This window comes from Zootoca vivipara, chromosome 11, assembly GCF_963506605.1.
Source record: "Zootoca vivipara chromosome 11, rZooViv1.1, whole genome shotgun sequence".
Classification (NCBI taxonomy): Eukaryota; Metazoa; Chordata; class Lepidosauria; order Squamata; family Lacertidae; genus Zootoca; species Zootoca vivipara.
The window spans coordinates 3933779-3961507 of NC_083286.1; positions in this window are offsets into that span (position 1 = coordinate 3933779).

A 27729-nucleotide genomic window follows, 5' to 3' on the forward strand; every position below is an offset into this window, starting at 1 on the left:
CCGCTGGGCAAAAGCCAACAATTAACAGGCAGCAGCAAGCTCCATGGACCGGGAGCGCTCATGGGGCCGAAGCCCCTTGGGGCAAAAGCCCCTCTGGGGGGAAGGGAAAGGCAAGGAAAGGAAGGGAATTAACCAGGAGGGAATAATAACTATTGGGAGAATCAAGGGGAAGAAATGAAAAAGATCACCAGGACGATTCGTCAAAGGTAAATCGCTCTCTCTCTCTCGGTTGCACAGCTCTGGGACACGTGCATGGGCATATATAGGTCCCTCAATCCTTTTGGACTGTGCCCCATTGGCCAGATTTAACCCAACATCGAGGGACCTACCAATCGGGTGTTGTGGCTGACCAATCTTACCCACCCACCCACAACACAGGGTGTCAGTTTCCAGGTCTCACTGCAACATGTGCCCTCTTTGAGGGAGGACCTGATTTATGTAATCCTTCTGCCATACGTATTGGTATCCTTCATTCTAAGCACTTGTGTTGAGCTGTGAATTTATAATCCATAATTTCAAGATGATAAAAAGGTACTTAACGTTAGTTGTTGAATGGATGCATTCATTTACTCATAACAGGGCATTATAGCATTGCTACAAGTTAATACGGCAATATAAGAAACTAATTCTTCCTAAATGAAACCATAATAAAAACATGAATAAACCTGGTATCACAGATTCATTGGATTATAATGTGATGTGCAACAGTGCACACCGAGACATGGGAAAGTGCAAATAAAGTTTAACAGCCACCTGCTTGATATACACAAATGGCTAAATCAGAGGCTATCTGAGCAAACCATAAAATATACAAGAAGCACTTATCAAAGAACAGCTAGCTCCTTTCCTTTCCTTTTTTTGAAGTGTGCAGAGGTCAACATATTCATGAGAGTTTGAAGCCAAAGTCAGAACTGAAATACGGGAAGTAATTGCAACTTTCACTGAAAGCAAATGGAGTAAAAGGAGGTATCTGATGATAATATTATTCAGTTTTCTGACATTTTCTCCTCTGTCCATTTTGTTTGAATAAAACATACAGAACTTTTAATTTTATTCTCTTTCTCTCAATTAATTGACACACTGTTAGCACAAGTATTCTGACCCACTGGTTATATTACAAGAGGCAATGATCACAAAGACTTAGATCATTTCTGTTATGTTTGAGGCCTCTTAGGTATTACAACCATGTCCTGATGTCTATGAAAAATTAATGTCAGAACTAGGATATGTGCCTTGGTTCTTAGAAAGATGTGAGTCTTCCAGAGTCATTTTGGGAGAATCGCCAAATGCAGTTCTACACTCCTATTTCTGCATAGTTCTCTAATTTTACGTTTTCAAGGCTGGAAACTGTAAAATCAAGGCAGTTCCAAAGGCTGGAGAAGGCCTCTTTTGCAGTCGCTGGAAACTAAGGGTAGGTTTACACTGTTATATCAGTGCAGGTGTAGATGACCAAAAAGGCTAATGTGAACCAGGCTGTACATAAAGGGAGGAAGCAGCCATCAGGGCTGATGAAGCATTTCCTATAATTTTGAAGGAAAATGTAGCTCAATTATTTAATTGCAATGGTTCAACAGCCAGCAGAGGAGTGTTTATTGTAAATTGAGCCTTTGACTACAACATGTCTACTCAGAAGTAAAACCCACTGAATTCAATGGAGCTTCATCCCAGGTAACTGTGTAAAGATTGTGCAGTCTTATACTGCAATCCTAAGCATTTTTACTCAGAGGTATGTCCTACTAAGCCCAATAGGACTCACTGTTATGTGCTTTATCATTCTCACTTTCCATTATTATTATATTTATATTTTGGTGCTGAGGAGAGCGTTTCCTGGGGAAAAGTGGGAACTGCCTTTCCAATATGTGAAGGAGGGAAACACACACCCATGCATGGATGGATCTGCCTGATCCTGTGTCAGGCCGCTTGGTCGCCCCAGCTCAAAAACATGTGTTCGGTAGGGGGGGGGGAGTAATTTCAGAAGCTCAGAGCTAACTTTGCAAGTTAGGATGTTCTTTACTGCTTTTCTTGGGGGTGGGTGGAATGGTTGGCTCGGTGCAAAAAACCACACCTGCCTTCCTTACATAAGAGGAAGGGGGCTGAAAGAAAACACAAGGAAGATGTGAGGGACAGGGGATATCGCGAAGTCCCTCCCCTCCTGAGTTCAAGCCCATCCCCGAGCACAGGGGAAAGCAGAGGGAGCTCTGATTCCAGTGAGGAAGCAGGAAGTCGTGTCCGAGGCTCAGGCAAGGTAGCGGAGCCAGGGTCCCAGGTGGGACAGGAAGGGGCAAATAAGGGGGGGAGACCCATCCCCCCAACTCCGGAATTACGCAGAAAGAGGAGGGGAAAGAGGATGGGTCTTCCAAGGCTTTTGTGTTGGGGAAAGACGCGCCAAAAGCCATTCGGAGGTTCTGCAACATAATGACCCCATCGTTCCGTGTAAATAGCAATGACTTCAGCACTGTAAATACGCAGCACCAATAAAGTAATAAAATGCAGAGCTGCGTAGCGTCGTTTCTCTGAAGTAGCCTGCTCCGGCCACTGTGACAGCAACCTCCGAATCTTTTTTTTGGGCTACTTTGGAGTTGCCGGGATGAGTGTGTCAGAGGCGGAGAAATGGCGGCAGATCGCGGAGAAAGCCCAGCAAGACCTGCAGCAGCTGGCGCAGCAGGCGCAGGGGGAACTAAAGGCAGCGAAAGAAGAAACCAAGAAGGTCCAGGACGACCGGCTACAACTTGCGGAACAGGTGAGAGCGCTTCAGGAAAGAGAGCAGCAATTAAGGGCGGTGGCGGTAGACCTCCAAAACAAGCTGGATGCAGAGAAAAACAAGGCGGGAGGGGCCCCCCCAAGTCCAAGTGCTGCCAGGAAGGAGAGCCGGGACCCTAGTAAGCAAGTTCAACGGAGACCCGAGGGAATATCAGGGCTTTGAGACTGAGATTGTGTATGCTCTTGAGCTGCACCATGCTGACTTCCCTGATGATGAGCACAGGGTAGCGTTTATTGTGGAGCACCTTACCGGGGCAGCCAGGGAGTGGCTAAGACCGTTAATCGCAACAAAGAATCCTTGCATGAAAAATGTCAAACTATTTCTAGAAGCTTTGCAAACTATGTATTCGTCCGATAGTCATATGGACCAGACTAAGGAGGAACTTCATAATTTACGCCAAGGAAAAATGACAGTTCGCGAATATTGGGCGAAATTCACCATGCTGGTGCACAGACTGGGGTGGGAACTTGAGTCAGCCCCAATGCAAGCGGCGTTCTACTTGGGCTTGCATGAGGAGGTGAAGGATGAGCTCTCGAGAGGTCCAAAGCCCAGTAATATGGATCAGCTGAGCAAAGCGGCTCTGGCGGTGGGGGTGAGACAGGAATCCCGGTGGAGCGACAAGCAAGCAACGCGCGCAAAGCGGGCTTGGTTCCCACGGTCGCAGGAGAAGCCACTCCCCCAACAACCCTTTCAAGCCACGCCTGGGGCCAGCCAGGACCAGGAACCCATGCAGATTGATAGCGCGCGCGCGGGGGCTTTTCAAACCCCAGCGGCGCCAAGACGCAAGGAGGGAAGGGGCGGGAATTGCTTTCTCTGCAACTCCCCCCAGCATCTCGTCAGAGACTGCCCACATCGCAGGGAGTGGCAAGGAAAGGCGGGAACGGTAGTGCCCTCCCCCACTGACGCAGCACCACAACAGGGAAACGAGAAAGCCTGGCTGCAGGAGACAAGGGGCAGCAGCCAGGCGCAGTCAGCAGACAACAGCCCCAGCCCACCCACCCGCGCAGCGAGGAGCAGAGCCAGCCCACCCCTCCCAGAGCAGGAGTGGTTCTAGAAGTGACGCTAACGCTCCCAAATGGCTATCCCCTGACGGTCCTCGCCCTAATTGACAGTGGTGCCTCAGCCAACTTCTTCTCGAGAAACTTTGCAGAAGAGCACCAGATCCAGCTTCTGCAGCTGGATTTTCCCCTGCACGTAGCCACCATTGACGGCAGAGAGTTGCTGGGAGGGGCCATCACTCATCAACCCCCCCCATGAGAATGACGGTGGGAAGGCACTCAGAGACACTGGCATTCAACGTCACCACCATCTCAGACCCCCCCATCGTCTTGGGCATGAGCTGGCTGGCGCGCCACGACCCCTCCATCAGTTGGCACCAGAGATGCATCACGTTTGGGTCGGACTTTTGTCTAGAACACTGCATGCAGCACCAACCAGGGGAGGGGCCTCCGATAGCCACGGTGGCCACCATGCACGTCAAAGGGGGTGAGGCGATCCCCAAGCCGTACTGGGACCTGCAGGAGGTCTTCAGCGAAGCGGAGTCCGACCACCTACCCCCACACAGGCCTTTTGACTGCCAGATCAACCTGGTGCCAGGGGCAACTATACCCCCAGCCAAGCTGTACGCCATGTCAGATCAGGAACTGGAGGATCTGCGCGCTTTCATCGACAAGAACCTCAAGCGGGGGTTCATCAGAGAAAGCAAGGCAGCAGGGGGCAGCCCGGTCTTCTGGGTGGACAAGAAAGACACGCAACAGCGCCGTCTTGTGGTGGATTTTAGACGGCTGAATTCAGTAAAAGAGCCAGTGGCTTTCCCCATGCCCAGAGTGGATGATCTCCTGACAGCGGCGCGCAGGGGCAAGGTTTTCACCAAGCTAGACCTGAGGGGGGCGTACAACTTGATCAGGATCCGGGAAGGCGATGAATGGAAAACCACGATGTTCACGCCTCTGGGCTCTTTTGAATATCTGGTGATGCCCTTCGGGTTGCAAGGGGGCTCAGCATGCTTCCAGGCCTTCATGCACCACGTCCTGGGGTCCCTCCTCTTCAAGAACTGCTTGGTCTTCCTAGATGACATCCTTATCTATTCCAATGACCCAGTGCAGCATGTGAAAGATGTCAGGGAGGTGTTGCAGCGCCTGAAGGAGAACCACCTGTATGTGAAGCTGGAGAAGTGCAAGTTTCACACCAAAGAGGTGGACTTCCTGGGCTACAAGCTGTCAGACAAGGGGCTGGCGATGGACAAGGACAAGGTGCAGGCCATCCTGGACTGGCACAGCCCCAGGACGCGCAAAGATGCCCAACGCCTACTAGGCTTCGCCAACTTCTACAGGAAGTTCATCAAGAACTTCTCTCGCGTTACGGCTCCCATCACTGACTGCCTGAGAGGCAAGCAGAAGTTCAGGTGGACACCTGAGGCGCAAGCAGCGTTTGAAAGCCTCAAGAGGGTGTTCGCCTCAGACCAGAACCTGTTCCACGTGGTACAGGATGCGCCCCTACGCGTTGAGACAGATGCTTCAGATAGAGCTGTGGGCGCCATTTTGTTGCAACTGGACGCCAACAGAGAGTGGAGACCCTGTGCCTTCTTCTCCAGGAAGCTGACCCAGCCAGAGCGCAACTACACGGTGTTTGATAGGGAACTTCTTGCGATCCACGCTGCGTTCCAGCATTGGAGACACTTCCTGGTGGGCGCCAAGCACCCCATCCAGGTGTGCACAGACCACAAGAACCTGGAGTTCTGGAGAACTGCCAGGGTGCTCAACCAGCGGCAGATACGGTGGGCAGAGTTCTTCTCGAACTTCAACTTCTCCATCCACTACATCCCGGGGGAGCAGAATGTCAGGGCGGATGCCCTCTCCCACAAACCGGAGTACATGGAGGAGGAGGCGCCACCGGCACCCAGGCACATTTCCCCCCCGTCAGCATGGTCCTGCGGAGCAGCAGTGGTGAGCGAGGCAGAACTCACAGCACTAACGGCAGCGGATGAATTTGCCAACCGCATCTTCAGAGAACTGAGAGGGGGGAGGGAGCAGGCAAAAGACTTTGCAGAACGCAGGGGGCTGCTTTTCTACAAGGGTGCACTGTACCTGCCCACCACCCAGCTTAGACGTAAGGTCCTCCAGCAGCTGCACGACAACCCAACGGCGGGTCATTTTGGAAGGGACAAAACCGCTCACCTGGTCATGAGACACTTTTGGTGGCCAGGGGTGCGGGAAGATGTTCGAGACTATGTACGGGGCTGTGACACCTGCCAGCGGGCAAAGGTGGTCAGAGCAGCGCCAGCAGGATTGCTGGAGCCCTTAGCCACACCACACAGGCCGTGGGAAGTGGTGTCCATGGACTTCATCACAGATCTGCCTTCTTCCAGAGGCAAGACCGCAGTGTTGGTGGTGGTGGACCTTATGTCCAAAATGTGCCACTTTATACCGTGTGCCAGAGCGGTCTCTGCAGAAGAGACAGCCAAACTGTTTGTTGACCACGTCTTCAGACTGCATGGATTACCTTTACGAGTTATTTCGGATAGAGGCCGCCAATTTGTTTCCAGGTTCTGGCGGCGGCTCATGAACCTCCTGCAGGTGGAGGTCAGCTTGTCGACGGCTAGACACCTACAGACCAATGGACAGGCGGAGAGGGTCAACGCCATTCTGCAGCAGTACCTGAGATGCTACGTCAGCCAGAGGCAAACAGACTGGGTGGATCGCCTGCCACTGGCAGAATTTGCCTACAATAATGCAGTGCACGTCTCCACAGGGGTGTCGCCCTTTAAGGCCAATTATGGGCGGGACCTCCGATCTTTCCCAGAGAGGGAGGGGGAGGAGGAGGAGGGGGGCCCGCAGGCTGAGGATTGGGCAGAGGAACTGGAGACGGTGCACCAGCAGCTCAGAGAACACTTGGAGAGAGCCAAGGAAGCGTACAAGAAGGGGGCAGATCACCACAGGCGACAAGGGGAGGTCATCAGGGTGGGGGACAAGGTTTGGTTGTCCTTGGAGGGCCTTCCCATCAGAGGGAGGTGCAAAAAGCTGGCGCCCAGACGGTTGGGCCCCTTCACGGTCACGCAACAGGTCAACCCAGTGGCCTTCAGACTGGCACTGCCAGAGGAAATGAGGGTGCACCCAGTGTTTCATAGATCGCTGCTGTCGCCGTACAGGGAAAGCAGCAGGCTCAGAGGCAGCGAACAAACCCCCGAGGGAGGGGGGGAGAGGGGAGGCAGGGAGCAACTCAATGAGGCCACGACCATCCTTGATTCACGGAGAGGGGTGGGGGGCCTGGAGTACCTCATGGCATGGGAGGACGCTCCACCGTCTCAGAATGAATGGGTCCCAGCCACTCAGATACAGGAGGAATTCTTGGTGGAAGAATTTCACGCCCTCTTTCCCCACAGACCCAAGCCCTGGCACATGGAAAGGGAGGGGGAGGAGGGGGAAGCACGGGAGAGCAGTTCACCATGGCGCTGGGAAGCGGAGTTTGAGGAACCAGAAGACGAGGTATGGGTGTCACCGAGATCCACCCAGTCAGAGGAAGAAGCCGATTGGCAGCACATTTTTACCCCCACGAGCTCGGACGCCACGGACTTTTTGGGATTCCAGTCCTCCCAGGCGGAAGGGGCGGGCTCGCAGGACTGGGGGGAGGTGTTCACACCAACGGGTTCGGAAAGTACTGAGTTCTTAGGCTTCGAGTCGTCACCGACACCTGGAGGGGACTTGGGGAGGGGAGAAGGAGAGCTTGGGAGGGGGGTGGATGTGAGGGACAGGGGATATCGCGAAGTCCCTCCCCTCCTGAGTTCAAGCCCATCCCCGAGTACAGGGGAAAGCAGAGGGAGCTCCGATTCCAGTGAGGAAGCAGGAAGTCGTGTCCGAGGCTCAGGCAAGGTAGCGGAGCCAGGGTCCCAGGTGGGACAGGAAGGGGCAAATAAGGGGGGGAGACCCATCCCCCCAACTCCGGAATTACGCAGAAAGAGGAGGGGAAAGAGGATGGGTCTTCCAAGGCTTTTGTGTTGGGGAAAGACGCGCCAAAAGCCATTCGGAGGTTCTGCAACATAATGACCCCATCGTTCCGTGTAAATAGCAATGACTTCAGCACTGTAAATACGCAGCACCAATAAAGTAATAAAATGCAGAGCTGCGTAGCGTCGTTTCTCTGAAGTAGCCTGCTCCGGCCACTGTGACAGAATCAATAAAAATGTTATATAAAAAAAATAAAACATTGCATTCAAATAATATACCAATCTTAGCTATGCCCCCCAAAAGGTCAACAAAGCTCTCTAAAAAAAGCTCAACAACTTTGACCTGAACCCACCAAAAAGGGGTAGATCAGTGCCAGTTTTTTATTCTGTGAGTAGATTGCAATCTGTCAGGAGTTGGACATCCCTTTCCTAGGGGATTTTAACATCTATGCTGACATAACCTTACAAGGTTCCACTTGGGACTTCATGGAAAGCATGGCCTCCATGGGGCAGTCCCTGAATAAGTTTCACCCAACTCATAGCCGCGGACATGCCTTGGACCTGGTGTTTACCTCTATGGATGTGGGTGATCTGACACTAAGTAAAAGTGAAACAAAAGAAGTGCCATGGTCGGATCACTTCCTGGTGCAACTGGACTTCTCTGCGACCCTTCCCCTCTGCAGGGAGGTGGGACTGATTCAGATGGTCCGCCCCCACCACTTAATGGATCCAAATGGTTTCCAGAGAATGGTAGGGGACGTTTTATCCCATGTTGATGGCCTTTCAGCTGATTCCCTGGTGGCCCGCTGGAATGCGGAACCAGGGCTATCAACTGTCTGACTCCGAAGCACCCTCTCCGATTGCATGGAGCCCAGACAGCCCCATGGTTTTCTCCAGGGCTGAGAGCATTGAAACAATCGCTGAGACGGCTAGAGCGCTGGTGGCGAAAAACTCATTCTGAATCGGACCGGGCATGGGTTAGAGTTCAATGTTGAGTCTACCAAGTGGTGATAGAGGACCTTCTTCACCGCCTCTATTGCATCTGCAGAAAACAGCAGCAGGAGACTCTTTCAGGTGGTTCACAATCTAACGGAACCACATTCGCCATTGGAGCCTGGTAAGGACCCCAAGATCTCCTGCAATAATTTTGCAAAGTTTTTTTTGCAGATAAAGTTGCTCAGATTTGAAAAGAGGTAGACTCCACCCTGAGAGCAGGGCCAGGGCAGGAGAGTCCTGTCAAGTTGCATGGGATCAATTCCAATCTGTTACCTCCAAGGATGTGGACAGGCCACTTGGATGAGTGAAACCAACCACCTGTTTCCTTGATCCTTGCCCACCCTGGCTCACAAAAGCGAGCCAGGAAAGGCTGGGCTCTGCGGGGTGGTGAATGCTTCCATCTGTGAGGGAGCCTTCCCAGACCTGCTGAAAGAGGCGGTCATTAAACTGCTTCTTAAAAAAACTTCTTTGGACCCAGCCAATATGGCCAACTATTCCCCAATCTCAAATCTTCCCTCATTATGCCCGGGCACTGAAATCCAGCTCTGAGGGCCTTCTGGGGGCTCCCTCACTGTGCGAAGTTAGGTTACAGGGAACCAGGCAGAGCGCCTTCTCGGTAGTGGCACCAGCCCTGTGGAACACCCTCCCATCAAGGAAATAAACAACTATCTGACTTTTAGAAGATGCTCAAGGCAGCCCTGTTTAGGGAAGTTTTTAATGTTTGATGCTCTATTGTATTTTTAATATTCTGTTGGAAGCCGCCCAGAGTGGCTGGGGAGACCCAGCCAGATGTGTGGGGTATAAGTCATTTGTTGTTATTGTTATTGTTGTCACAGCGATACCTTGTTTTACGAACTTAATCAGTTCCGGAAGTCCGTTCTTAAACCGAAACCATTCTTAAACCGAGGCATGCTTTCCCTAATGAGGCCTCCCGCTGACAGTGCCCTTCCACCGATCGGATTCTGTTCTTAGACAGTGGTAAAGTTCGCAAACTGGGACACTACCTACCTCCAGTTTTGTGGAGTTCGCTAACTGAATAGTTTGTAAACAGGGCTGTTCTTAAACAGAGGTACCACATTATTATTATTATTATTATTATTATTATTATTATTATTATGCCCTTTAAAAACAAATCTGTTGACGTGTGCACAGGTGTGTGTATGCAAATGTGCATGGGGTGGGGGTGCCAAACTGAGTCAGAAAGTCTAGTTCATGGGTAGGCAAATTAAGGCCCGCGGGCCAGATAAGGCCCAATTGGCTTCTGGATCCGTCCCGTGGACGGTCCGGGAATCGCCGCATGGATCGCTAGCATGCACATTCTTTCCCTCTAACTCCCTCTCCCTCATACGGCGCCGGCACCTCCTCCCTCCCTCCTCCTGGCTTCTCACCACCCTCCCAAGAGGACGAAGGGGGCTGGGCTTGGTGCCAGCAGCAGCGCTCAAGCGGCTGCCATTTTAAGCAGCCCCTCTCCGGATCCCTTTCGTGTGCTGCTCATCGTCCCTCCGCCACCCCCACCCCCTGCCACTCACAAGACACAGGTAAGCAGTCACCGGAGCTCGTGGTGCTCTTGCATCACCCCCCCCCCAAATAAAGTCCAGCCCCCCACAAGATCTGAGGAGCAATGGACCAGCCCCCTGCTAAAAAAGTTTGCTGACCCCTGGTTGACCCTGCCTTTGTTCCCCTTAATGGCTCATCACTCAGTTGATCACTTTACTAGGAAGCTAGTTATAGTTTAACACTTACTGGATCCAGGAGTTAGAAGGGTCTTGGCATACAGCCACTATTCCACAGGAAAGGGAACCCGAAAAGAGAAGATTGCTCAGGACTCCCATGTGACAGGCTAAGATGAAAAATAAAACAAAAACAGAACCCAAAGATATGAGAGGCAAATATTTAACATACACAAGAAGGCTTCTGGGACATAAAGCAATGCTTTTTGCTAGGAAGACAAAACAATCTATTCTATCAATGGCATTTTCTTCCACCAAACTTTCTTCCAGAAAATCCTCAGTTGCATACTCATATATTGTCCACTTAAATCCCATCCTGGATAATCCACTGGCTGAAATGTCTCTTGTTTGAACCCTTCTTATGTTTCCCTCCTAAAACTCATTTAAATGCAAATCAATATCAAAACACTTCCTCAGAATTTGAAATACTCTCAATTCCTTTATTCTTTGTGCTCTTCCAAGGCATCCTTTTCATCTCAGTGAGTTTAGATTCTGTTGTAAACAGATATGATAGCATCATTAACATTTTAATACCATTAGATTATTTTTTTACTAGCTTACATACAGGTTTAGACTCAACTTTATGGATTGTGAAAGCTGGGCACAGAGTCTAAACACAATGTGCTTGAAAGCCATGCCCAGCAATGCATTTTGGGGGAGTCATAAGCCATCAGAGTTATTCCCCCAGCCACACACCCCCATTAAATGGAAAGCAGTTTCTTGTTTCTTAGCCAAATGAGAAATGTATATCTTACAGTCCAAAGGAACTTACTTTAATAAATTATGGGTATTCTGAGCTGTTCTACACTCAGCTTAACAAATAGTCAAGCAGGGAGTGGAGCACAATTGCAGCGCATATATAGAATTTACTATGGGCAGGAGTCATCTAATGAGTCCCATCAATGGAAGCCCTGTACAAGGATATCTGCTTGTGCAAGAAAGCTTCCCCCTCTCCTCCTCTGCATCTCCCCCCCCCCACACAATTGGCTCCAGGGGATGTTGGGAGAACAGTGTGCAAGGAGAGGGGGGTCATTTCTTCTGGCAAGTTGAAATACTTGAACTGGCAGAACAATCAAAGAATTGTGGAGTTGGAAGGGACCCCCAAGGATAATCTAGTCCAATCAGAGGAATAGGACATTGCATTTCTCTCTGGATCTACAATTAAACAACTAGCTGCCAAACAATGCCTCACATAGCCCCCTGCCTGCAAATCTGATATTTGGGCTTGCCACCAAGCATTCTCATAGTAAGCCCATCCCTTTCAGATGTTCTGTAAGTGTGCAATGAATATGTGTGGGAGAGACTGCAACAGCAAGCTCCGTCCCTAATCCACACCATTTATTTACTGCCTGCTGGTATTTTTGTTTTTAAAGGACTGAAAAAGAGCCTCTGTGTGCAGGACTGTATATGAGAAGGGCTCTCACTTCATGAAATCAGGAACCTTGGAAAAGCAGGGTTCCCATTCATGCAGAGAGGGGCCACTGTGCAAACAACTGTACACACAAGGACTCTTTGTGAAGACCTTTGCATGACTGCATGAAAACTTCATCCCCCCTTGCATTTATTATGTCTCTTATGAAGCCTTAGCCAATCACAGCTCTGTTCAGGGCCATCTCTAGGCCTGGGTCTGGTGGCGCGGGGCGCCAGGGCGCCAGGCCACCAGGGGCGCCGCTGCGCCTGCTGCACCCGCTGAGAGGCGCAGCGGAGGCCACCCCAGGAGCGCCTCTCAGCTGTTCAGTAGCTTCAGGCCGCTCTCTGGAGGTGCGCGGGCCTGGTGTCGCCTCCGCCGCACGCAGGGGCGTCGCAACGGGGCGGGCAGCGCCCCCTGGCCCAGGGCCGGCCCTACGGCCAGGCTGGGTTGTGCAGGGCTCCCCGATGGAAAACGGGGTGGGGGCGCCGGAGGGATCCATCGCACCACGGCACCAGGTATGCTTAAGACGGCCCTGGCTCTGTTGTAACTTTTCTGATACCCACAGATGTGAAGAACTTCCCCCATTCTCTCACTATAAGAAGGAAAAGGAGGGGTCTTGTTGCCCACCAACTATTAGCACCTGGCAGGCACACTGATTTGAGCCCAACATTGGGGGGGGGGCATTGCACATGCATGACATTACACGTGCAATGCCCCTGCCCCAGTCCAGCCAGGGCTGTCAGGACGCGTCCCTTTGAGGATCACCAGAGCACCTTCCCGGAAGGCACTCTGACGATTGTGGTGGGGAACATGGAGGGTGAAAATCATCCTCCATGCCTCCCACCCCTGCTAAGCGCTCAATCGGAGGCAGTGGGAGATGCGAGCCCCCTGAATATTTGAGCCACTGTTGAGAGCAACATGATACTCATTGTCTTACATCAGGACTGGAGAAACTGAGGTCCTCCAGATATAGTTAAGATTTGAGCTCTCATCACCCTGATCATGAGCCATGCTGACTGGGCCTAATGGGTGTTGGAGTCCAACAACAGTTGGTTGGCCAAAGACTCCCCACACCTGCCATTTATGAATGACATATTCACACTGATAGCTAGCTCATTGCTATTGAAAGCTTTTTGACACACCTTGAGTCTGAAAGGCACTCTAAGAAAACTAATTTGGCTCTACTATAATAATAAATTAACCATTAACCAAGGGAAATGTTTATTATATTGACCTCAGTTACATTTAATTTATTAGCATATGCTGCTGAGAACATTATCCATTTAATGCTTTCCCTTTCCCAGGACAGCTAGATACTGTAAGTGCCATAGGATCACAAAATTGCAGAGTTGGAAGAGACCCGAGTGTCATCTAGTCCAACACTCTGTAATGCAGGAATCTCAGCTAGATCATATACCTGTAATGACAGATGGCCATCCGATCTCTGGGTTTTCACTCTCCCACCACCACCTGAGGGAGACTGTTCCACTCTGGAATGGTTCTTACCATGGATCTTTTCACAAGTGTAGACATTCTTTACATATAATGCTATTACATATAAACCTATTCCTTTTGAACAGGTTGTATCACTCAGTCAAGAGTCTTATCCCACCAGGTTACAGTAACACCTATGAAGTCAAATTCACTATCGTTCAGTATTTCTTGCTTGTTTCCCATATTCTGTGCATTCATGTAGAGAAAACTGAAACCACAAGTTATTCCTCCACACACTGCTGTCTCTGTCCCCTTCCGTCAGGAGTAACCTGCTACCACTACACATCTCTTCCTTCTCTGGTGAGCAGCAGGAATCATGTACCCTGTATCTTCCAATGCCACTAAGGCGTGTTCTGAAGTCTGTAACTACTATGCTTGCTTCTCTGCATAGCTGCCAAGTTCTCCCTTTTTTAAAGGGAAATTCCCTTATGCTGAATAGGCTTCCTAGTGAGAAAAGGGAAAACTTGGCAGCTATGGCTCCTCTGGCTGAGAATCAGTGTCCAGGGTAAGGGCATGGCTCCACACCATGGCTCCTGACAGTCCCGTTTTTTGTGCCTCTTGTACTGAAATGACATTTAGGTACCAGGTGACATTCCACAACTGGTGAGCCAGTATTGTGAAGTCCCTTTCACTTGTTGCCACCTGCCACACAACACTTGGTGGCAGCATTCAGAGAAAGCTCCCAGAGATGGCAACCTTGGTGGTTGGGTAGGAACATGTGGAAGGAGGCAATTCTTCAGTCAGCAAGGTCCTAAGCCATGAAGCATTTTAAAGTTCAAACTAGAACTTTTAATTGGGTCTGGACAAAGACTGGGAACTTGGGGAGATGACAAAGCATGGGCAGAATGTGTTCATATGGCCTCCTAGACCCTGTTAACATTCCAATCCAGTAGTCATTAGTATATGACGACTGATCTTTCTGGACTACTTGTTAAGGCAACTCCACATAAAAGGGGTAGGTGCAATCTATGGACATTATTACTAGTATTGGAATATGCCTCTGAATAACAGTTGTGGGAATCACAAATTGCACACAGGTCCTGCTTGCAGGCTCTCCATAGGCATCTGGCTGGTCACTGTGAAATTTGGGCTAGATGGGCCTTTGGCCTGACCCAGTAGGGCTCTTCTTGCTGTGTTAGCTGGCATCTCTCTGAGACCTTTCTCCCTTAGCATATCACTCTGAAGACTCTTCCATCATGTTTCACCTCAGCACCCCATTAATCTTCTATCTTGCCCGTGGCCCTATGCAGTGCACACAGCATGGCAAAATTGGCTGTGTCCATTTTATGACAGGAAAAGAGACTGTCATAAAATGGACACAGCCATTTTTGCCATGCTGTGCATATACAAAATGCATCATCAGCCAATAAAATTAACTGAAAGTCATCCACAATTTATATGCAGCTTGTCCAAAGAAGCTCACAAAAACAGGGAACTGTGATTAGACAGGTACCATAAAATAGTCCTAAGTGTTTTATTTCTTTATTCCCATGTATTAATAATATCCCACCTTTCTTCATGGAACCCTAGGCCACAAGTGGTCTCCCATGCAGGCACTCCCATGCAGACCAGTTTCACCAAGGTGGTACCTCCATGTGCTTTCAGACCATACAATTTCCCCTAAACATATAAAAATATTCTAGGCACAATTAATGAGCCACCTTCAGCCACTAGCTGAAGACAGCAGGGCCGTGCTCTCCCAGTCCAGGCGGAAGTGAGACAGAAAGCAGGAACTATTTCATCATATAATAGGTTGTATCTAAAGCTGGGGCATAATCTCTCCCTCTCCTTTCTCCGCACAACTTCCAACTCTGCTCTGGAGGGCCCCAAGCCTTTCAGACAGTCTATATATTTCTATTTTCTGCAACACCCTCATTTGCACACATTGCGGGAATCAGAATGACTTCTAATTGCCCTTCTAAAAGGAGTCAGTGGGGAGGCCAAACCAATTAAATATTTTAATTTAACTGCTTTGCTGTGTTATTTTTACATGCTGGAGTGGGTAATGTTTTAAGAAGTGCCTTGTACGTAAACACCACAAATGAACAATTTATTGTTTGAGAAACAAATCAAGTCACACCCTCTTTTACTGACTAAGGAGGTCTGCAAGTCACAATAAATGCATCCACAGAGAATATCCTTTCACAGCAGGGAACACCAATTAAAACCCACAGTTCTAACCTGTAACTGAGTGAATTGATTAATCACACTAATTAATTGATCACGGCTTCAGCCTTCCTTCTGCAGTAGAATGAGCTAAAGAGAAATACAGCCTTATTACTTCTGAGCAGATGGTCACTCATCTTGTGTTCTAAGTAATTCTAATGTGCAAATGAAGTTGTTCCACCAGAAGACTCCTTAACAGCCCATGTCAAACAACTAGAGGTCCACAAAGGTAGATGGACACAATGTTATAGAATCCAGCCTGACATAAATTTTCTGGGAGACAAAAAAAGATGTTGCACAGAACCTCTGCTATGACCCAGCACTAAAGGATCAGCAGGGAGCTGCTCCACAGTCAACCAGCAAGTAAAAAAAACCAACCCCAAAACAATGGTTGAAAGATTTAGAGGTCACTATGGTTCAGCAGCAGGGCAGTACGCTATACACTGCCTGCTGAGAAGTATGTTTGCCACATGAGGGAGAAGTGGAGTGTCAGGAAACTCTTTATTTGTCATATTGGGGTACCCTGAGCATCCTGAAAGCATCTGAGGATGCTCAAAAGCAGCAACTATAGTTTGAAGCTGCTGTCCCGCCCTGATCCCTTTATTCGGAAGATGCAAGTAAGCCTGGGTGCAAGACTTAATGCCAGACAAATGCATTTAGGACTAGTGTGCCAGAGTGTATCAAGGAAAAAACATAACTCCAGCTGTTTTCAACTATTTCTATTTATTTATAATTATAATTATATTTATATTTGGTATTTATAAATTATGACACAGATTATGTATCTTTAGTTATGCAAGCTGTTGCAGATGTTCTTTTGCTGTCTACAATAAAAGTAACAAACAGAGCGCCATATCATAACACCTGTTCAGTAGAGATCAGCAACCATGGCTATTACCTGCTCTGATATGGTAAATAAGAAATTTATATCAATGAAAAAAATCTGAGAGCTTACAAAGGAAACCTCAAGGCGAAGAGACCAAAAGCTCAATAAATATTCACTCATCCCGGTCATGCTGTTAAATGAAATATTGTATTTAAAGTGTCTTAGTATGCCCTGAATCCCAGCATAACAAAACACAGTCAGTGCATCTTTAATCAAATGGTTCCACTTTTATCTGGTGAAGAAAAAGAAAAATAGAACTTCTGAGATCAAAGAGTGGAAGCATTTGGGCTCAGGCAGACACTGTCTTACTGTTCCCTTCCTGGTACAGAAGGGAGAATGCAGGCTTGCTATAAAACATTAAAGACCACCCTTCTTGCCATTAAGACACCTGTTATTTTCAAAATTATGTTTCTTCAAACTTGCTTATTTTTCTAAACCTATCATGTACAGAATAATTGCATAAGGGTTTGTGAGTACGGTATTATGTTACAGGATCTCAAAAGCTGGTACTGATTTGTGGTGGGTGGCTCTGTGTAAAAGAAGGCTGAAAGGAAAGCAGAGAAATACAGAACAGGAACATAATTTTTGTGTGAGTGAAGTAGGGACCTTTGGGTAACTAGTCCCACTTCACTTCTAAACAGCTATGTGGCACAGGAATAGGAATTCACTTACAGAAGTGGTAGAAGTCAGAATAGTTGCTTAAACCTAACAGTTACAATTATAACTCATTTCACATGTATAAAGGTAAAGGGATCTCTGACCATTAGGTCCAGTCGCGGATGACTCTGGGGTTGCGGCAGTCATCTCGTTTTATTGGCCGAGGGAGCTTCCAGGTCATGTGGCCAGCATGACTAAGCTGCTTCTGGCGAACCAGAGCAGTGCATGGAAATGCTGTTTACCTTCCCACCTATTTACCTACTTGCGCTTTGACGTGCTTTCGAACTGCTAGGTTGGCAGGAGCTGGGACCGAGCAACGGGAGCTTACCCCGTCGGGGGGATTCGAACTGCGACCTTCTGATTGGCAAGCCCTAGGCTCTGTGGTTTAACCCATAGCGCCACCCGCGTCACATGTATAGTTTCCCCCTTTTATACCCTGTATTCATCCTTGCGCTGCGATCATACTCAAAGTATGAGAAACACAATGCATTTATTAGTCAGATGACTGGCTTATAGAAGGTTCCTGGATGCCAGTTTGATCACCTTTTGAGTCACCTCATAATTGTGCAGGTCAGCTTCCTACATGACTACATCACATTAGTGTTCATTGGAAGAGTCAGTGGAATGGGTTGCAGGGCCTTCATATCATAGTTTCCCTGTTTCAGAAGGCCTCCTGTGGCAATAAGCCTTAGGGTGATGGGGCAAGGCTAAATGCACCCTTCAAGACTTCATATGCATGTTTCTCCTTCATGCAGGTAACACCATTGTTGGAGTGTGTGAGTGTGTGTAAGAATGTAAGGTCCAACAAATTCCTCTATTGCCTCACTGACAATTTCATTTCCTATAAAATATATGAAGCAACAGGTGGGGGTCATCTCTCTTGGACCTGGTCCTTGTGGGATGTGAAACACAAGAGCAGTCAAGTACAATACCCCTAGAGTGGACATAAAAGGGGATGTCTGGACCAGCCAGTTGGAACTTCCTGTTTCTCCTGGGCTGGGACAGACTTCCTCTGCATGTGACTAGAGGTGGGTGTGACCTCACATGCCCAGGTAACAAAAGAGCAGGACTGGTCAGCCATCTCTCTCTCTCTGACCACATTCGTCAAAGAAGCAACATCTGCTTAGCCTAAGATGCTCTCTCGGCTTCCAGCTAAGAGAGGACAAAGGAGCTGTCTCCTTATGGGATAGTTTCCAGGTCTATATTACTTTTCTATCTTAAGTCTGCCTTCTGGGATCCATTTGTGAACAGAATGTGTGAGCAAACTCTTTTTATACTTTTATAGAAGACTGTGTCGTCGTGTCTTATCTTTTGTGAGGGAATAAGGTAAAATAACCAGGTAACTTATTTTAGAGGCTTTAGCGAGCCTGAGCAAACACATCCGCTGTGCAAGTTTAAAAAGGGGAATGTTATTCTGCTAAATTGTAGAACTTGGTAACACAAGTTGGAAAGGATATAATCAAACAATATAACCTCTCTTGCATCCCTGAACATTCCCACAGTCCTCACCAACAGGGAGGAACTGATTGATGAAGTAAAGTAGAGGGAACTTTGAGAGGAAGTGATCAAATCCTCTTGAGTTTCATTATATAGAGGGAAGGAAAAGCTGACTATAGTTGGATATGCACTTGGACTTTAAGAAGTCTGATTTCAAAAAGCTGAAGGAACTACTGGGTGAAGTCCCATGGTCAGAAATACTTCTAGGGAGGAGTCATGATGGACTAGTTGTCTTCTGTGGACACTCCGTCGACAAAGATGATTATGTAGTGATTAATGGTAGTAAAGCCATAAACCTTGGTTATTGTATTATCTGGGAAAATAGAGATAAAAGGGATTAACTTCCAATGCTCTGAAAAGATTGCTTGCCATGCCAAGGGACTGAGAAACTTTTAAGGGACTCAGATTTTTTTTGGGGGGAGTGGGTGATCAAGACCAGAAGAACCTCAATCTTGCCTGAACAGCATATAATAATCCTAAGGGTCAGCTAAACCTCCCTTTCTTCAATTACTTGTGAGACTGTGGTTATCTGTCAATTGAAATGTGCAGCTGAAAGGCTACCGGACTGCTGGCTTAAGAATAGATGGCAACTAAAAGGCTGAAAACAAAACAAAAAGCATGTTTTAACTGTACCTAATAAAGATTCTAAACAGCTAAGAGGTGTTCCAACTAGGAGAAATCTTTATTTTATTTTATTTTAAATCCTCTGCCTCATTGGTGAATGTGCTGATTGTAAAGTGAAACTACATCACTATGTCACTGTGAAAAACAAACGCAAGGATCATACTTTGATAAGCAAAGACTGTCAGATCTTGAAAGCACTTGGTATGGCAAAAATACTGTTGGACACCTCACTGACCATTGGTATCATGCAGCAACTATTGGATGAGCAACTGAAAGAGCTCAGATGTCAGGTTTAGCACTTCTCCCACAGAAGACACGACATGCTGGCAGTTCAACTAGTTGAGATTTATTATTCACAACAGACTTTCAGCAATCCAGGCTTCCCACAACTCATACTTCACTATCGGAGTCAGTTGACTCAATTGGCTTCCGGCCCCTTTCAAAGCCAGATATACGCCAAGCCCGCCCCTGCTTCCTGATGGTCTTCCTTTGTTCTAATCGCTTGCTCCGCCTCCTACTTCTTGGAGACTCAGGTGCAGCCAATTCCTCCTCCTCTGGAGTTGAATCCAAACCCCTCCTACCACCTGCATCCTGCTCCTTCATCTCTGTGCTGCTGCGAAAACTTACAGGCAGCAATCCAGAGCGAGAAGGGCTTATCTCACTTTCGTGGTATGAATGAACCAAGTTCCTGTTTTCCTCTGCCTCTTCCTTCCCTCTGCAGGCCATGTCTCTGACATCAGAGCAGATATGTATAAAATGGTGGATAAATATGTACCAGACAAAGCTGAAGCTAAAGAAGACACAGAGCCTTTGGAAAACATTGATGGGGGACTGCCAGAAGAAGGAGATAAGAATGGTTAAGTGGGAAGCAGGAAATGGAGAGGACCTGCACATAGATACCTGGAGGAATGAAACAGCCAAATAGTGGAATTATGGTGTTGGAGGAGTGGAATGAAACCATGGACAGAGAGATTAAGAAATATCCTGAGCTGGCAGAGCTAGAAAGGACTTTATGTACAGTTCAGAGTGAATTTAAAAGAAAATGCTACCAAGCCTCTAGCAACACTCTTGGGCGGAGGGGGGGGATGGAAGATGAGGAAATGAAAGTTTTTTCTTTTCGAAATTAGGATGGAAAACCACAGCCTACAGGAAATGGGATTGGAAGATACAGAACTGGGTGTAAATTAATGAATATACAGTAAGTAAATAACCATGGGTTACTGTTTTAATATATGACCGCAGTGAAGAGACTCCTGTGGAAATAAAGATAAAGGATTTATTTTTTCTCAGTATTGGAGGTAAAGTTGTGTTGCACTAGAGGAAGACTATTGGTGACATTTATCAATTATAGTAATTGGAGAACCTTTTTTAGATTATTTTGTGTGGAAGGGAAAATGAATGAACTTGAGATGTCTGGATCTAAAGACTGGAAAAACATCACCTAGCAGAAGTAGAAATCCTGCAGTGGACACTTTGAATATTTTGAATAATTTTCATATACACAACTGACAGATGGAGAATTGGAAACCCTTTTTATCTCTTTTTATTTCCTTATATTTCCCCTCTTTTCATTTCTTTATTATTTCTGTCTTACTGCTACTTTTTCTTTCCCTTCTTTGCTTTGCTTTGCTCTTGCTTCTATTTTGTGTTTTTGATGTCCTCTACTCTGGGTTAATGAAGGGATTGTATGCAGATGAAGGTGATGAAAGGCTGGTAAGGGACCGTGTGTGAGAGAAACAGGGAGGGGAGATTTCTCAGGCTGGGTCCACCTCTTTCTGTGCGAGGCGAGGGTTAAGATCTACCTGGGAGAGAGGGCTTTGCATTCTTCTTCCTCTTCCTCTTCCTTTTTCTGTTTCTGTTTAGATTAGTTTTTTTTATTGGGTTGGCTTATGAAGGATGGGAATTTCTTAAAGGTGAAATATTGAAGACACAAAAGCAGACAATTATGCATAGCTCAGTTGGTTAGAGCTGGTGCTGATAACGCCAAGGTCACAGGTTCAATCTCCATATTCCTGCATTGCAGGGGGTCAGACGGCCTGATCCTCAGGGCCTCTTCCTACTCTATAATTCTATGATTCTATGAATTCCAACAAGAAAGAATAGAGGTTCTAAAGCAGAGGCTGGGTGGCTACTTGTCCTGGATGCTTTCAGTTGAGATTCCTGCATTGCAGAGATGACCCTCAGGTTCCCTTCCAACAATTCTATGATTCTATAGTAAGGTTGTACTTCACGTAAGCCACACAAAAAACAAGTCATGTCAAAAAAATGGCACTGTGTGGAGATCTAAGAAAAAGAACCGTTCCAATGATATGTGTAACCCTCAGCATCAAGACATGCTAATGGAAGAAAGGGCAGCCTGGAGTTTACTGTGTGTGATTAAAATGAGTGTTCCTCAAGTCAAGAAAGAAAGCAAGAATTGCAAACCTAGGAAAGGGGGATTTGCCAGCTGCAGTGATAACTTATCATCATGACTTTCGTCTGAATATGAAAGTGTTTTCAAATGGCATTATGTGATGCAGAAAGACTCGCTGTTGTCTAGCCATTCCTGCACCTGGCTTTGCTCGTTTTTTTTTTTACCTAATACAAAGCACGTTTGCATATCTCCTGTCTGAGACATAATAAATGCGCTGTGCAGATTCCAAAGTCGTTGCTTCTAAAGTTGGCTTCTCACAGTACATCTGTCTGGCAAAAGAACAATAACCCAGATCAAAGCAAGCAACGGCCTTTAGGCAGCTTAGGAGCCTATTGTGTGATACTGAGCATGCTTATCCAGCAAACACGTGCTTTAAATTAAACGGGATGAGTATGTGCACCATGAACAATTCACTTTCACTCCTCTGAATCAGACTTCCCTGCAGTTTCTTCACTACAGCTGCTATGCTAGTATTCTCATCATTGGATGCTTTTGTTACCAGCATGTCATAAGTAAAATCTGTCTTTGTTGTATGAGAAAATAGCAGTGGAGGAAAATGCTGCAAAGTTAAAGGAGAGGTGGTATACAATGGGGAAATTATTGAGAGGATGAGACAAGGTGCATGGCCCTAATAGATATTTGAATGTATTTTCGAAATACTGAATTGGCTTTGTATTTTAAAATATCAGAATTATGTTCACTTATGGGAGGGATGTGGAACCTGTGGCTTTCCAGCTCCCAACAGCAAAACCCAACATGCCCAAATGTCATGAATGACAGGAGGAGCTCCACCAACAGCAGGAGGGTTGCTGGTTTCTCAGCCCGGTTTTAAAGATCAATCTACTGATAATCATATTAATTTTAGAAATATAGCAAAGCCTCCTTTCTCTTTCTGTATCAGGACCAGGTGTTCTGCAACTCAGTCAGGATCTCCTCCCTGTTGAGCCAAGTTAAGGCATGGCTTTCAGGAGAAGGGACTCAATTCTTTTATAAGAAAAAATGGTTGGTTCATCTCTATGGTTATGGAGCAGTTTTATGAGCTTGCCTGAACAGTAGTCAACATAGAGCACAGGTAGTGAATCTTTTTTAGCTTTGGTGGAGGGGAACATTTCCAACTGGATACGGAATAACTGATTGGTTCAAAATTGGGAAAGGAGTACGACAAGGTTGTATATTGTCTCCCTGCTTATTTAATTAAATGCAGAATTCATCATGAGAAAGGCTGGACTGGATGAATCCCAAGCCAGAATTAAGATCGCTGGAAGAAATATCAACAACCTCAGATATGCAGATGACACAACCTTGATGGCAGAAAGTGACATTAAAGAACTTTTTAATGAGGGTGAAAGAGGAGAGCGCAAAATATGGTCTGAAGGTTAACATAAAAAAACCCCCAAGATCATGGCCACTGGTCCCATCACCTCCTGGCAAATAGAAGGGGAAGCAATGGAGGCAGTGAGAGATTTTACTTTCTTGGGTTCCATGATCACTGCAGATGGTGACAGCAGTCACGAAATTAAAAGACGCCTGCTTCTTGGGAGAAAAGCAATGACAAACCTAGACAGCATCTTAAAAAGCAAATACATCACCTTTCCGACAAAGGTCCGTATAGTTAAAGCTATGGTTTTCCCAGTAGTGATGTATGGAAGTGAGAGCTGGACCATAAAGAAGGCTGATCGCCGAAGAATGGATGCTTTTGAATTCTGGTGCTGGAGGAGGCTCTTGAGAGTCCCATGGACTGCAAGAAGATCAAACCTATCCATTCTGAAGGAAATCAGCCTGAGTGCTCACTGGAAAGACAGATCCTGATGCGGAGGCTCCAATACTTTGGCCACCTCATGAGAAGAGAAGACTCCCTGGAAAAGACCCTGATGTTGGGAAAGATGGAGGGCACAAGGAGAAGGGGACGACAGAGGATGAGATGGTTGGACAGTGTTCTCAAAGCTACGAACATGAGTCTGACCAAACTGTGGGAGGCAGTGGAAGACAGGAGTGCCTGGTGTGCTCTGGTCCATGGGGTCACGAAGAGTCGGACACGACTAAACGACTAAACAACAACAACAAACATTTCCAACGGGCAAGTGACAATGGTAGGTGGAGTAATCTAAGTGCCTCTTTCCTTATATAGTAGCTTACATTCCAGTCATGCAAAAATCAAAGATGCTTAAACGCACACACCACTCTCTCCATCCAGACAAGCAAGAGACATTATTTCAGTTCCATGACACACTTCAGCCAGTCAACAGTGTTCAAGGAGGAGGGCCAAGGAGAGGCATGGTGTGAGGAGAGGCAGATGTTCTGAGAAATGAAGAGTCTTAGCAAGAGTCTCTAGGGCCAGACAGGAAGACTGAATCTTACTCGCTGGGCCTAAGATTCTCCACAGTGAACACAGAGGCAAACTACATGTGATCGTGGCAGATCGGTGTGTGTGAGAGTTGCCTTTGATTTTAAATAAAGTGGTGGTATGCCCACATGCACAAACTGGGGGTCAAGCATGCATGCTGGGTGGGGTATGCATGTGGGGGCAGGGCACAGACCACGGAGGGTGAAGGATCCTACCACGACACCCCAGCCCTCGACACCAACACCACCGGAGAAACCCACCCACACTGGAGCCAAGAAGAGCTGTGTTGTTCCACCTCCCACCTGCGCAGGGGAGAGCCCAGACAGCTGATGCGGAACTTGGCTGGTGCAAACCAGGCGATCCCACACTGGCTGCCCCAGTGTGGTCCAGCCCAGTGCTCCTCTCCATGAGCATTAGTTCTTCCGATGCCGGAAGAGGAGTGCCGGGTTAGGCTGGGCCAGGCCATGCTGGGTTATGTGTGGGGTGCCTGCTTTGTGCCCACTAAAAAAAAAATCATGTCTGGGGCCATGGACCGACTGGTCCATCCCCCCATGCTACACCCCTGGTGTGATTTAGAGGTCAACATTAGCACCCTGGAGGGGGGGGGGGGTCTGAACCATGTGCCCCCATCCCCAACTGCCTCTTTCTAGGTGCTTTTTTCTGGTATAGGTATAAGAACCGAGATAACACCATCCATATTAAAGATTTCATTGCAAAATGTACAGGTGGGGATCCAGCATTTCATTCCTGCTACCCAGGCTGCGATTTAAGTGGCCACTGCCCCGCCATTAGATGCTGTCATAGCATCAACTTTGTCCCAAAGCAGATTTCTGCTGCTTCTCTCCAACTCAGCCTTGCTGGCTTGTCCCTCAACAGCTATTCTTCTCTGTTTACCTGTCTGCCAAGACTTGCTTCACATTCCCAACCCCCAACCCCTTGGACATACCTCCTGGCTATTGACCCCAGCTTGAACTCTGGTGACACTGGGTCAACCCACTGAACTGTCTCCCTGTGAATCTCATTCCTTGATTCCTCCTGTAGTCAAAGCCCAACACTGCCTGTAAACCCAGGACAGACTCTGTCACCATTTAGTTTAATAACAATTAATATATCATTTTTGGAAAACAGATCTGCAATTGACACTGGGGGTAGGCAGGCAGGAGGTAGATCAGGATTCTTACTTCCAATTGTTTGTTTGTTTGTTTTAACAAATTATATACCGCTGAATTACAATTCTTTCTAAGTAGTATGCAAGAAACTCAGTGGCAAGAAACTCAGTTGGTCACTGTGAGAATAGCATGTTGGACTACATGGCCCATGGGTCTGATCCAGCAGTTGCTCTTCTTAGGTTGAATAGGATGCACACACACAAAATGAGGCTGCAGCTGAAATGAAGTCATGGCCAATAGCTACCAACCACCACTGGCATTGAGGCTAATGATGTATGTGGGTTGTTAGCCCCCTGCCCCATGACTAAATATTTTGAGCAATGCTGAGCTGACATTCCTAGTTTAGAAATTCACATCAATGCAAAGTATGTCTAGGCAAATGACAGCAGCTGTGTGTATCTGCTCCCAAAGGCCTATAAAGTACACCAGTTTTTTTATCAATGAAGAAACTGAAAAAGGATAATGATGCAGTTCAGTATCCTTGTCTCATGCAAGCCCACAAGATATCAATTATAGAGTAAGAATAGTTTTGTGACATGGTTACCTGCCCATAGGTGTCTGTCTAAGCTACACTGTTCAGTTTACAGAGAGCCCTGTGGAGCCATCCCAAAATAAGGACAATAGTATACAGTTAACCTGGATCATTTTCCAAACTGGTGATCTCATGAAAAATGATTGAATTATGTGCCTGTTACTTCTGCCAAGTAGAACACTCATGCAAAGTATATAAAAGCTATGGCCTGATACCAGATGGCAGCTGAAATTTAGTAGTTCTATGCAATGTAATGAGAGTATGTTGAAATTCTATGGACATAGTCAGAATGGCCATCTTTTCAGTGCTGTTCCTTGCGAGTGCTCTTCAAGGCAAAACAATTGGGAAGTGCACAGAAAATCAAGCCAAGAGCTCATACACAGGGTGAGAGTGTTTTTCTTCCTCTTTTAGGAGGCAATGACAGCTTGATAGTGAAAATATGCTTTATTTGTGGAATGGGGACTGTAGCAGTCTAACCTCTGTGAAAGCAAAACAGAGTGATTGTTGAATAAATAGTGTTGAATAAGCCCATTGCAGCCACCAGGGCTTTTTTTCAGGAGGTGCTAAAGGGTACGCAGTACCAGCACCCTTTTTGTTGTTAAAAAGTATGGCACTTACTATAACAACTTCATGGTGAATACCAGCACCTATTTTTCTAGAGAGAGGAAAAAAAGCATTGGCAGCCACAGCACCAGCCCCATCACTAGCCTCATCCTAACCCTCACCCACCCTCCCTGCAGAAATAAAAGAAAAAAACCATTGAAAACCATTTTTCAAGCCTAATTTGGGGGGGGGCATTTTCTGGAGCAATGTATCTGGGGAAGAAAGGGTTAACCCCCTTCCAAAAATGCTCCCCCACCCTCATCAGCAGTTACAACATGGGGAAAACAAGGAACGGAGCAAAAATTATAGGGTTTTTAATAGAGGTGTACTAGTGCAGGCACAGATTGCCCAACCACATTCTGAGCTGTTTAATGGTTTTTGCTAAGATGAGACTCCATCCACAGCCAAAACGGATGGTGATAAGTCAGGAGTAAGGCTTCCATGTGCACCTCTCCACTTCAACAAATAAGATGCCACTCCAAAGGTTACTGGAGAGACAACTTTATAAAGACAAGTGACTTAAAGAATTTCCAGGGTGAGAAAAAGACAAGTGACTAATGTAAAGGAACCAGAGGAGAGTCTGCAAAGGTTCAATGAAGTGGCAGAAGGTTTGTGCACTAGGCCAGCTGTGAAGACCTCCTGGCTCATGTTTGATGTTGTTACCCAGATGGTCTTTTTAGGGACTCTGTGGGTGGTAATTCCTTATTCTGAGTGCTCTGGCCAAAAAGACATTTGGGACTTCTACACAGTGACAATAACACATAGGGAAAAAGTAGAAAAACAGAAACAGTTGAAAATGAGCAAGATTAAGCTGTAGTGAAAGAGTTTGGAAAGAATCAGATTTCGAGCTCCTGGGGCTCTTCTATTCCTTATCCTTCCATTACTGTTTTCAGATTCCTGTAGTTTCTGTTGGAATGGACAGCCCAGTGTGATCCACGTATGACACAAGCCTGAGGCCCATTGGAACCACTAGGGTGGAAAATAGAGAGGCAGGGCGAGCCAAGAGCAAGCCAACTCATTCAGGTTTTGCCCCTGCTGAGTTCTATAATGGCAACACTGAGACTAAGAAGGATGAAGCTGAGAGCCGGAGCCAAACCCCAGACAACTATGTCACTAGTAAGAAGGCAGGCAGGTGGGAGCTGGCTGAGGACAGACCCATTTGGCCTAATGGGTCAGCTTCCACAGCACATGGGGAATAAGCGATGCTAGTTATCCAAGCCAATATCCTTTTATATCCTCATGCACAGGGGGGTGGCCAGGCTCTGCATCCAGCATGCAAGCATTCGACCAGATGTTACAACATGCAATGTGTGAAGGCACACTGCAGACGTGAGAAAGAATGCATGTACCTCAAGGCTGAGCCTGCCAACACAATGCCATGCTTTGTAATATTATTAGTATGCTCCTTAATTTTTGTCCCCCAAAGGAAAAAAAAGCTTGTATGATTTTTGCATGTAAAGATCTTTAGACCCAAAGCTCCTGATGTTTGTGAATGTTTAAATTT